Source organism: Amblyraja radiata, chromosome 6, assembly GCF_010909765.2.
Source record: "Amblyraja radiata isolate CabotCenter1 chromosome 6, sAmbRad1.1.pri, whole genome shotgun sequence".
Taxonomy (NCBI): Eukaryota; Metazoa; Chordata; class Chondrichthyes; order Rajiformes; family Rajidae; genus Amblyraja; species Amblyraja radiata.
This window is the reverse complement of record NC_045961.1, coordinates 90634512-90644677: the sequence shown is the minus strand read 5'-3', so window position 1 is coordinate 90644677 and position 10166 is coordinate 90634512. Positions and strand designations below refer to the sequence as shown.

General features: G+C 44.6%; 1 long non-coding RNA gene across 1 annotated transcript; it reads left to right on the top strand.

The window, feature by feature from the left end:
- Window positions 1-1938: 1938 nt before the first annotated feature.
- LOC116974021 lies at window positions 1939-7336 on the top strand. Its single transcript, XR_004412260.1, has 3 exons — window positions 1939-1975; window positions 2121-2126; window positions 6882-7336. It is a non-coding gene; the product is annotated as an uncharacterized LOC116974021 (long non-coding RNA).
- The last annotated feature ends 2830 nt before the right edge of the window (window positions 7337-10166 follow it).

Below are 10166 nucleotides of genomic sequence, written 5' to 3'. Positions count from 1 at the left end.
AGGCCTGTCCCACGAGCATGCGACTCCAAGCGGCAAGCGCGACCCCATACGGCCTCGCGGGGCTGGTCCCACTTCGATCGCCGGAGCCGTATGGAGTTGTGCAGAGCTGGTCCCGACATCGCGCGGGGCTCCGAAAAACTGACCGTGTTCAAAACTTCCGCACGGCAACCGCCTGCCGGCCCGCAGCCGCCTCAACGCCGTACGCACCGCCTCGACGGGCGTGCGCAGCATCTTGATGCTGTACGCAGCGTCTTGACGCCGTACGTCATGCGCGAAATACCCGCGGACTTCCCTCGAACTTCACGTCACTCACTCGACCTCCGCGCGGCCCCCGCTTCCGGTTTGGTCGCGCTTGCCGCATGCAGGTCGCATGCTCGTGGGACAGGCCCTGTACTGTATTTCCTAAGAGGCTTACATTCACTTGGATCCCCCTCTTCCTTTATATACACATAAATAAACTCTTATTGTTTATTTTTACTTTCATTGCTAGTTTAGCCTCATAGCTTTTTTTCCTTCTTTGGAATATTTTGGTTCTTTGAAAGATTTTGAATAGAAACATATAAAGTAGGTGCAGGAGCAGCCAGCACCGCCATTCAATATGATCATGGCTGATCATCCAGAATCACTATTTTCCCCATATTCCTTGATTCCGTTTGCCCTAAGAGCTATATCTAACTCTTTCTTGAATACATCCAGTGAATTGGACTCCATTGCCTTCTGTAGCAGAGAATTCCACAGATTCACTACTGTCTGGGTGAAAAATGTATCTAGAATGTATCTAGTCGTCTAGTATAATACTGACTTGTGCCTCTTTATAGTTTTTTTTTAATTCAACTTAACACCCCCTTTAACTTTGAAGACTAACTTTGAAGAAGTTAGCATCTGCAGTTCCTTCTTACCCCCTATAACTTCCTTGCTTGGTATTGGGTTGATTTAGCCCCCCCCCCCTACAGTCATTCCTCCAGGCAGGGTTCTATTTTTACTGTGTGATGTGAATCACCTCCTTAAATGCCTGTCACTGCTTGCCTGCCGTCTGTGCTGTTGATGCATTCCCTCTTGTGCAGAAAAGTCCTCCGTGTTGCCACAAACCTGTCTTTTGCTGCGTTCCCCTAATAAGTCGTCACCCCTCCACAATTGTATCCATAATGCTATTTCTTATGGAGAGGGCATAGGCTAGAGTGGATGCGTTCCTCTGCTTTGTCTGATGGTTAACCACTTCCTTCGTTGCCTGCAGTGTTACTGCCTCTCTCGGCATGCTATCCATTGCTCCACAGTGAATCCATCCTTAGCTCCAGCTCCATAGTACAGTTTCCTGGTAGCTACAGCTGAATACATGGAATATAAAACATAGAACAGTAGAAGTGGGGGAGGGAGGTCAAGTATAGAAGTTGTGAGGTCATATTGCAGTTATATAAGATATTGGTGAGGCCACACTTAAAGTATTGTGTTCAGTTTTAGGCACCAAGTCATAGGAAAGATGTTAAGCTGGAACGGTGCAGAGAAGATTTATGAGGATGTTGCCAGGACTCGAGGGCCTGAGGTATAGGGGGGAGGTTTGTACTCGCTAGAATTTAGAAGATTGAGGGGGGATCTTATAGAAACTTACAGAATTCTTAAGGGGTTGGACAGGCTAGATGCAGGAAGATTGTTCCCGATGTTGGGGAAGTCCAGAACAAGGGGTCACAATTTAAGGATAAAGGGGAAATCTTTTAGGACTGAGATGAGAAAAACATTTTTTACACAGAGAGTGGTGAATCTCTGGAATTCTCTGCCACAGAAGGTAGTTGAGGCCAGTTCATTGGCTATATTTAAGAGGGAGTTAAATGTGGCCCTTGTGGCTAAAGGGATCAGGGGGTATGGAGAGAAAGCAGGTACAGGATACTGAGTTGGATGATCAGCCATGATCATATTGAATGGCGGTGCAGGCTCAAAGGGCCGAATGGCCTACTCCTGCACCTATTTTCTATGTTTCTATGTTGAGCAGGCTAGGATTCTATTCCTTGGAGCGCAGGAGGATGAGGGGTAATCTTATAGAATGTACAAAACCATGAGAGGAATAGATTGTGTAAATGCACAGTCTCTTGCCCAGAATAGGGGAATTGAGAACTAGAGGACATAAGTTTAAGGTGAGGGGGGGAGATTTGATAGGAACCGGAGGGGTACGTTTTTTACCCAAAGGAGTATGGAACCATCTTCCAAAGGAGGTAGTCGAGGCAGGTATCATTGCAACATTTAAGCTGCATTTAGACAGAATAGGTTTAGAGGGATATGGGTCAAACAAAGACAGGTTGAACTAGTGTAGATGCAACATGTTGGTTGGTGTGGGCAAGTTGGGCCGAAGGGCCCGTTTCCACACTGTATGACTTTAATAAAGCACTAGAATAGGCCCTTCAGTCCACAATATCTTGTGTTGAACACGATGTCAAGCCGAACTCTTATCTGTCTGCACATAATCCATCTCCGCCCGTTCCCAGCATATCCATTTGCCTATCAAAAAGTCTCTTAAATGCCACTATCATACACTTGCTGCACACATGTCAGCACAGACTGGAAGTGGCTCTGACTTACCACATAGTAAAGGAGGAGCATTCCGTAGGTCTTAGCTCTCAAGGCAAGGATTAAGCTTAAATTAAGATCCTCAGTTACTCCCCTTACTTAAAGAATGCTAATTACACTAGAGGTCTTATTTCATGCCAACATGACTTACTTTAATGCTAATCCTTTCCATTTAAGTTAATAAACTGCTAAAAGCAGTAAGAATAGTTGAAATACTTACTGGCTTGTATTTACCAATTAGCAGTTCCCCCTGTGAATTGTCACTTTGTGACTGCTGATGTCAGCTCTGGAGTTCTAGCGAATGCTTTGTGGCTCAGGTTAGCTTTCAACTCGTTATGTTCTGTCAATCCCAATCCCATCAAATTACTCCATTTTGGCCTTACGTCGAGCCATCAATTTCTGGCACCTTTCTCTGTACCTATTCTGATCATCCTCTCTGTCATTTTATCATCCTTTGCTCCTGGGGAACTTCTAATTCTAATTCTAATTGTTTGTTATTCCAAATCTTACTCGCCCATCCTGTTTTGGGGGGATTTTGATTAGTTTAGAGGGGCCAATGACTCTAATTTAAAATCCTCAACATGAAAAACTTCCATCGGCCTAAAATCGCAACCTCATCTCTTCAAATTTACTTTAGTTTAGAGACACAACATGGAAACAGGCCCATTGGCTGACTAACAATCACTCCGTACACTAGTTCTATCCCACACACTGGGGACAATTTACAGAAGATAATTAACCTACAAACCTGCACATGTCTGGAATGTGGGCTGATTCCTGGGATGGCAGGACTTTCATATGAAGAAAGACTGGATAGACTTGGCTTGTACTCTTTTTAAACAGAGAGTGGTGAATCTCTGGAATTCTCTGCCACAGAAGGTAGTTGAGGCCAGTTCATTGGCTATATTTAAGAGGGAGTTAGATGTGGCCCTTGTGGCTAAAGGGATCAGGGGGTATGGAGAGAAGGCAGGTACAGGATATAGAGTTGGATGATCAGCCATGATCATATTGAATGGCGGTGCAGGCTCGAAGGGCCGAACGGCCTACTCCTGCACCTATTTTCTATGTTTCTATGTTTCTATGAAACTGGAGCACTTAGAGAAAACCCACGCAGTCACAGGGAGAACATACAAACTCTGTACAGCAGCCGTAGTCAGGATTGAACCGGGTTCTCTGGCGCTGTAAGGCAGCAACTCTAATGCTGCGCTATGTTGCTGCGTTGATGTTTTGATTATTTTGCTCTTTTTTTTTGCATCTGTCCCATCCTTGGCAGCCATGGGTCTCTCCGAACCCTCTTCACAGAACTCCATTCTAAACACCCCTGTTACAATCCTGCTTCAATCATCTTGATCAAGCTTTGGGTCACCCATGCATAGGGTGTACCTGGCTTTTTTACAGTTTGTTTCTATCTATGTATAATGCTTTTTGAAATCTTTTAATGCTTACTGGTGTTATGTAAATGCAAGTTGTAGTTTAAAAAAAATGTAGTTTAGAGATCCAGCGCGGAAACAGGTCCTTCGGCCCACCAAGTCCACGCCGACCAGCGATCCCCGGACACTAACACTATCTACACACACTGAGGACAATTTGCAATTTACAAACCTGTGAGAAGAAACCGGAGCTCCCGGAGAAAACCCACGCGGTCACGGGGAGAACGTACAAACTCCGTATAGACAAGAACCCATAGTCAGGATCAAAAATGTTTCTTTGGTGCTGTAAGCAACTCTACTGCTGCGCCACTATACCGCCCCTGTTGCAAGCTGTTGTAAAAGTAGCTCAATTAGTTTGCTTTCTATTTTGTCTTCTGTAAAACAAAAAAAAACAAACAAAAAAAAAAATATATATATATATATAAAAGGGTATGACCAGCAAAGTTAAGATTGTATGGTCTAAACCAGTGATTCCCAACCTGGGGCCATGGCAAATTTCAGGGGGGCCACAGAAGAATTTTGGGATTTAGGGGGCCACAGGTTCAATGAAGGGGGCCACAGAGCTACCACCCTGTTGCCTCCTAACTTTCAGTTCTAATAAATTTAAATCTATGTAGTTGAAATATTTTTGATGTTTGTGGAATAGAATAATAGAGAATATATGTGCAATTAATAGACACTGATATTTTTATGGAAGGTATTATAATATTGAAGTATTTTTTTTCCGCTAATAATGTCAGGGGGGGGGTGGGCACAGAAAAATTAAAAGATCCCAAGAGGGCCATGAGCTAAAAAAGGTTGGGAACCACTGGTCTAAACTGTATAACACCATGCTCACTCTGCTAAAGGTGCTCAGTGGAGAGGGGACTCCATGCTGAGTAAAGCATCAGCCTTCCTGCTTTTGTTAATATTCCTGGCAAACTAAGACTTGTTCCTTGACAGGCTTTCTGCAAACATCGATAGTGATTAGACGCAATGGGACGGAGTAACCACAGTGAATAATTTAACAATGCCCAGATAAAAGACTGTTAAAATTAAATATTTATATTACATGCCTTAAGCTGGGGTTGAAAGGCAACTCTGTCATGTTTTGTTCAAATGCCAGGAGCTTCCTTTCAACTGAGTTTTTACATTACTGTGCAGTCAAGAGTGACAATCTGCAACGTCCCAGAATGATTACTGAACTATTTTTTTATCGTTATTATTACCGGGGAGTTTTAGTGCCACTTATTAGCAATATATTTATTTACTTCTGATGAATGTTCAAAGAAAATAACTGCATTGGAAATTTGCCATTCCAGAATTCAATATGTTTTAAGCATCACAATACTGAAGATGTGGCTGCAAGAGATGATTGTTATTCCAAAAGCTTTATGTAAATACTGTTTGAGACAATCCACCATATTGAAGCACACCTCCCTTCTCTGTTTAGGAAATAGGACGATAGAGACAGAGGAAAGCTCATGAGTTGCCAAAAAAAGACTCAAAATGCTGGAGTAACTCAGCGGGTCAGGCAGTATTCCTGAAGAACATGGATAGATCACATTTAGGGTTGGGACCTGACCTGTCTGAAGTCCTGACCCAAAACGCCACCTATCGATATTTGCCTGGGATGCTGCCTGACCCGCTGAGTTACTACAGCAATTTGTGTCATTTTTTTGTAATCCAGCATCTGCAGTTCCTTGTTTCTATCTCTAGAGTTGCCACCTCATTTATTGAAATTATGGCTGATTCATTCATTCATTCATTCATTCATTCATTCATTCATTCATTCTGACGTCCTATCTCTCCAAATGTCTATAGTTACTACAAATCCATCAATCTCGGGTTCAAAATGAACAAAACTGATTCGGCAGCAACTTTCACTTGCTGAAGAGAATGTCAACTTTCTATCATTTGTTGCTTATAGAAATGTTGCCTATATTTGTTTTCTGAATGATCTGGCTCTGATATTTAAGCTCGACCCTCTAGATCCATACTCCTTCAGCTAACCAAGGTGAAGCCAGTAAAATTCATTGAAGCAAAAAACATTGATTTGGGGCTTGGGATGGTACGGTACGTGCAGGGATAATTTTTGCTCCTAGGTTTAGGTTTATTCTTGTCAAGCTTACTGAGGTACAGTTAAAAGCTATGTTTAGCATGCTATCCAAACAGTTCATATATACCATACATACAGTAAATACATTCCACCACTGCCACTCAGTGATTGCAGTGGATATCATCCACAATATGGACCGCACATTTACAGAGGTTATCTTGATCTCTGCACATAGAAGGTCAAATACCATTGCTCGGGTGCCCTCCAGGTCCCACACCACCCTCACTTGGATCGAAATCCTGGAATTCTCTACCCAACAACTCTTGAAAGGTGCAGGAAGCAACTGCAGATGCTGGTTTATACCGAAGATAGATAACAAAATGCTGGAGTAACTCAGTGGGTCAGGCAGCATTTTTGGAGAAAAGGAATAGGTGACATTTCAGGTCGGAACCCTTCTTCCTTCTCTGGAAATCCCTTCTCTGGAGTTTGCAACAGTTCAAGAAGGCAGCTCACCACCACTGTTTCAAGGGCAATTAGGGATGAACAATATATCTTGTTCCTGACAGCAATGCCCAGACCCTAAAAAAAGAATAAATAAAACATCTGTTTGGTGAGTTTAAGAAGATGCCTAACACCACAAAATATAGTCATTTTGAAATTAAGTTGGAAAACAGTGACCTCTTTGCAGCTGTTATTGATGACAATAGATTCTCGTGCTGAAAAGCTATTTTTGTTAAATACCACTTGTGTCCTGCAGATTTGTGGGAATGGGAAACTGTAGATTGGTTATTTCCTACTAGCCAATTGTCGTGCTTGTTAGTAGTGGCTTCGCCTAATATGCATTTTATATTAACAAGAGCTTGCCTGCACCATTCAGTATGAGTGGCTGCTAGGAACTGTAATGTCCTGCAGATCGATGCTGTAAGTAGATCTAATAAACATGTGTTGTATCTTGATTTGTGTTTGACTCCACTCATTACATGGTGTCAGAGAGTGAGTCTTACCTACTCCGTTCACGTTTATCGGGTTTTGTTTTTTTAATTAGTTTATGTGCCAGTTATCTCTATCATGGCAAATTCATCTCGCCGTCCTAGTCCTCTGATCTTTGACCCTGACATTGCTGAACGCTGGCATCTTTTCGAGCGTGACTACACTCACTATGTTCGCATCGTTCATCGCAACGACCCCCCCGATGTGCGTGCTTCTGTATTGCTCAACCTAGTGGGACCTGAGGTAATGAATCGTGCCGACAATGTTACATTTGAGCCTGCCGTTTTGGATGCTAATGGACAGGTCCTAGTGCCTGCAGAGACGATTGATGATCCTGCCGTTTTGCTTGCAAAGTTTGAGGGCAGTTGTGCGACCAGCCCTCGAACTACATTATTGAACGTACCAAGTTTTATGCTTATATGCAACAGATTGATGAACCGATCGAACGTTTTATTAGCGGCTTGAAACACATGGCTGCACGCTGTCAGTTTCGTAATCTGTGCGATAAATTCATCCGTGACAAGCTTGTTGGAGGTATGCTTGATAGCAAGTTAAGGAGTGAACTTCTTCGTCATACTGACCTAACCCTTAATCAAGCAGAGCATGCCTGTCGGATTGCTGAGATAACCTCTTCGCACACTGAGTCTGTGCCCTCCGGTCACCGTTCACAGTATAGTGTCAATATTACAGACACCTCCTCTCGTAACACCCATTCCCAGCCCTCTCCTGCCTGGCAGCCTGGAGAGGGTCTGTTCGATGTCAAAATTGCAACTATTTTCATGCTACGGGTCGGCAGTTCTGTGTTGCTTATGGTAAAACCACTTTGCTAGATGCTGCCGTTCCCGTGAGACTCGGCCTGCTCCAAGGACGAGCCTGCACCTGTTACAACATGAACTTGCTGATAACGAATGCTTAGAGCCTGGCTTGCCATTACCATTCCACTCTCAGAAAGTACAGATACCAGCTCTGCCATTAATTCTCTCCTCCCTTCGTCTAATGAGCAACTCGACCCTGAGGTAATCATGTTTGTGAATAACAGGCCTTTGATCGCTAAGGTTGATACGGGGGCAAAATGCGACGTCATCTCGTTACCAGAGTTTAAAAAAATTCATAATGCTGAACGTATTAAAAAGGCCTCGACCATGCTTCAGGCCTATGGGGGAGATGTTTTACACCCACTAGGGCAAACAAATTTAAAGTGCACCATAAATGAGCAACCCGATACCTTAAAGTTTTATATTGTCAAGGGGGATTCAGAGACTTTTCTCGGTATCAATGCATGCCACGATCTAGGCCTGGTATGCTTTGGCCGCGTAGTCCATCAACTCTTTCTCGCTGACTGGCCCACTCAACAAGTACTCTCTCAATACAAAGATCTGTTTAAGGACGAGCTTGGCAAGTTGCCCCTCAAATAGCACATTGTTGTCGATCCCAACGTCGCTCCTGTGGTCCGAGCAGCACATCGTGTTCCGCATGCCATGCGTGACAGAGTTCACAATTAACTCAAGCGGATGGTCTCCATGGGTGTCATTGCTGACGTTACAGACTCATCTGACTGGGTTTCCACCATGGTGGTCGCAACAAAGAAATACAAGGAGGAGATCCATATCTGCATAAACCCGAGAGATCTTAACACTGCTATCAAACGCCCGCACTACCCTATGCGAACAGTTGAGGAAGTTGCTGCTCAAATAGGCAACCCATCAGTATTCTCTGTTCTGGATGCCAAAAGCTCGTTTTGGCAGATTCCACTGGACCCAGACTCATCCAATCTTACTACGTTCAGCACCCCCTTTGGCCGATACAAATTTCTGAGAATGCCCTTTGGCTTCAACTCCGCCAGCGAAGTTTTCCAGTGCACGATGGAACAATTGTTTGCTGAGTATCCATGCGCCATCATTGTTGATGACATTCTCATCTACGGGCACGACTTGGCTGAGCACGACGCCAATCTGAAGAAAGTACTAGACCGTGCCAAAGACATTCAGCTCAAACTCAATCCTCTGAAGTGCAAGTTTCGAGTCCCAGAAGTTACTTACATCGGGCAGATTTTCACAAGTGATGGTCTCAGACCAGACCCATCAAAAACTGCAGCTATCAACGAAATGCTGGTTCCTATTGGCGTTGCGAGTCTACGAAGGTTCCTTGGAATGGTAACCACCTGGGGAAATGTATTCCCAACCTGAGCGACATATCTGCCTCCCTGCGAGAGCTGACACACAAGGACGCTGCATGGTCCTCGTATCCACAGCACCAAAGAGCTTTTGACACTCTCAAATTGCAGCTGGCTAGGGCACCTACTCTCGTCCACATTTCTTTGGAGTTACCAGTAATGCTCACTTGCGATGCGTCCCAGTACGGACTTGGTGCTGCTTGCCTGCAGACCACTACTGATGGCGACTGCAAGCTTGTTTCATATGCCTCTCGCACACTAACTGACACTGAACAACGTTATGCTCAGATCGAAAAATACTTGCTCGCAGTGGTTTTTGCCTGCACGAAATTCAAAGACTTTGTTTTTGGGAAGTCTGTGACTATAGAAAGTGGCCGTTGGTCACTATTTTGAACAAACCCATCCACGCTGCCCCAGCCCGTCTACAACGAATGATGATGCAGATGCAGCTACAGGGATTTGATTTCAACATGGTCTATAAGGAAGGCAAGGACATGCACATAGCTGACACGCTAGCAAGGGCCCCACACAAAACCAACGAACACCAACTCTCTGAACAGGACCAGTTCTCAGTAATGAAGGTATCATATGTTCCTACTGATTGCCTAAGCAGCCTGGCAGAGCATACAGCTGCTGATGAGACTTTACAATTGCTGTCCGCAGTCATCCGGCGTGGCTGGCGGGATAAACAACACAGCACCCCGCTCGCAATCCGCCCATACTTCCTGGTTCGTGACGAACTGGTGTTACAGGACGGGATTATAGTCAAGGGCCGCAAGGCAGTTGTCCCAGCTGTCCTCCGGGACAAGTACGTCGACACCGTCCGCAGGGGCCACCCCGGCGTGGAGGCAACTTTACAGCGGGCACAAAGCATGTTTTACTGACCTGGTATGATCAAATACATACGCGAAAAAAACAAAGTTTGCGCCGTCTGCAACCGCATCAGCAGAAGCAGCCTTTACTGCCGCACCTCCTCTCC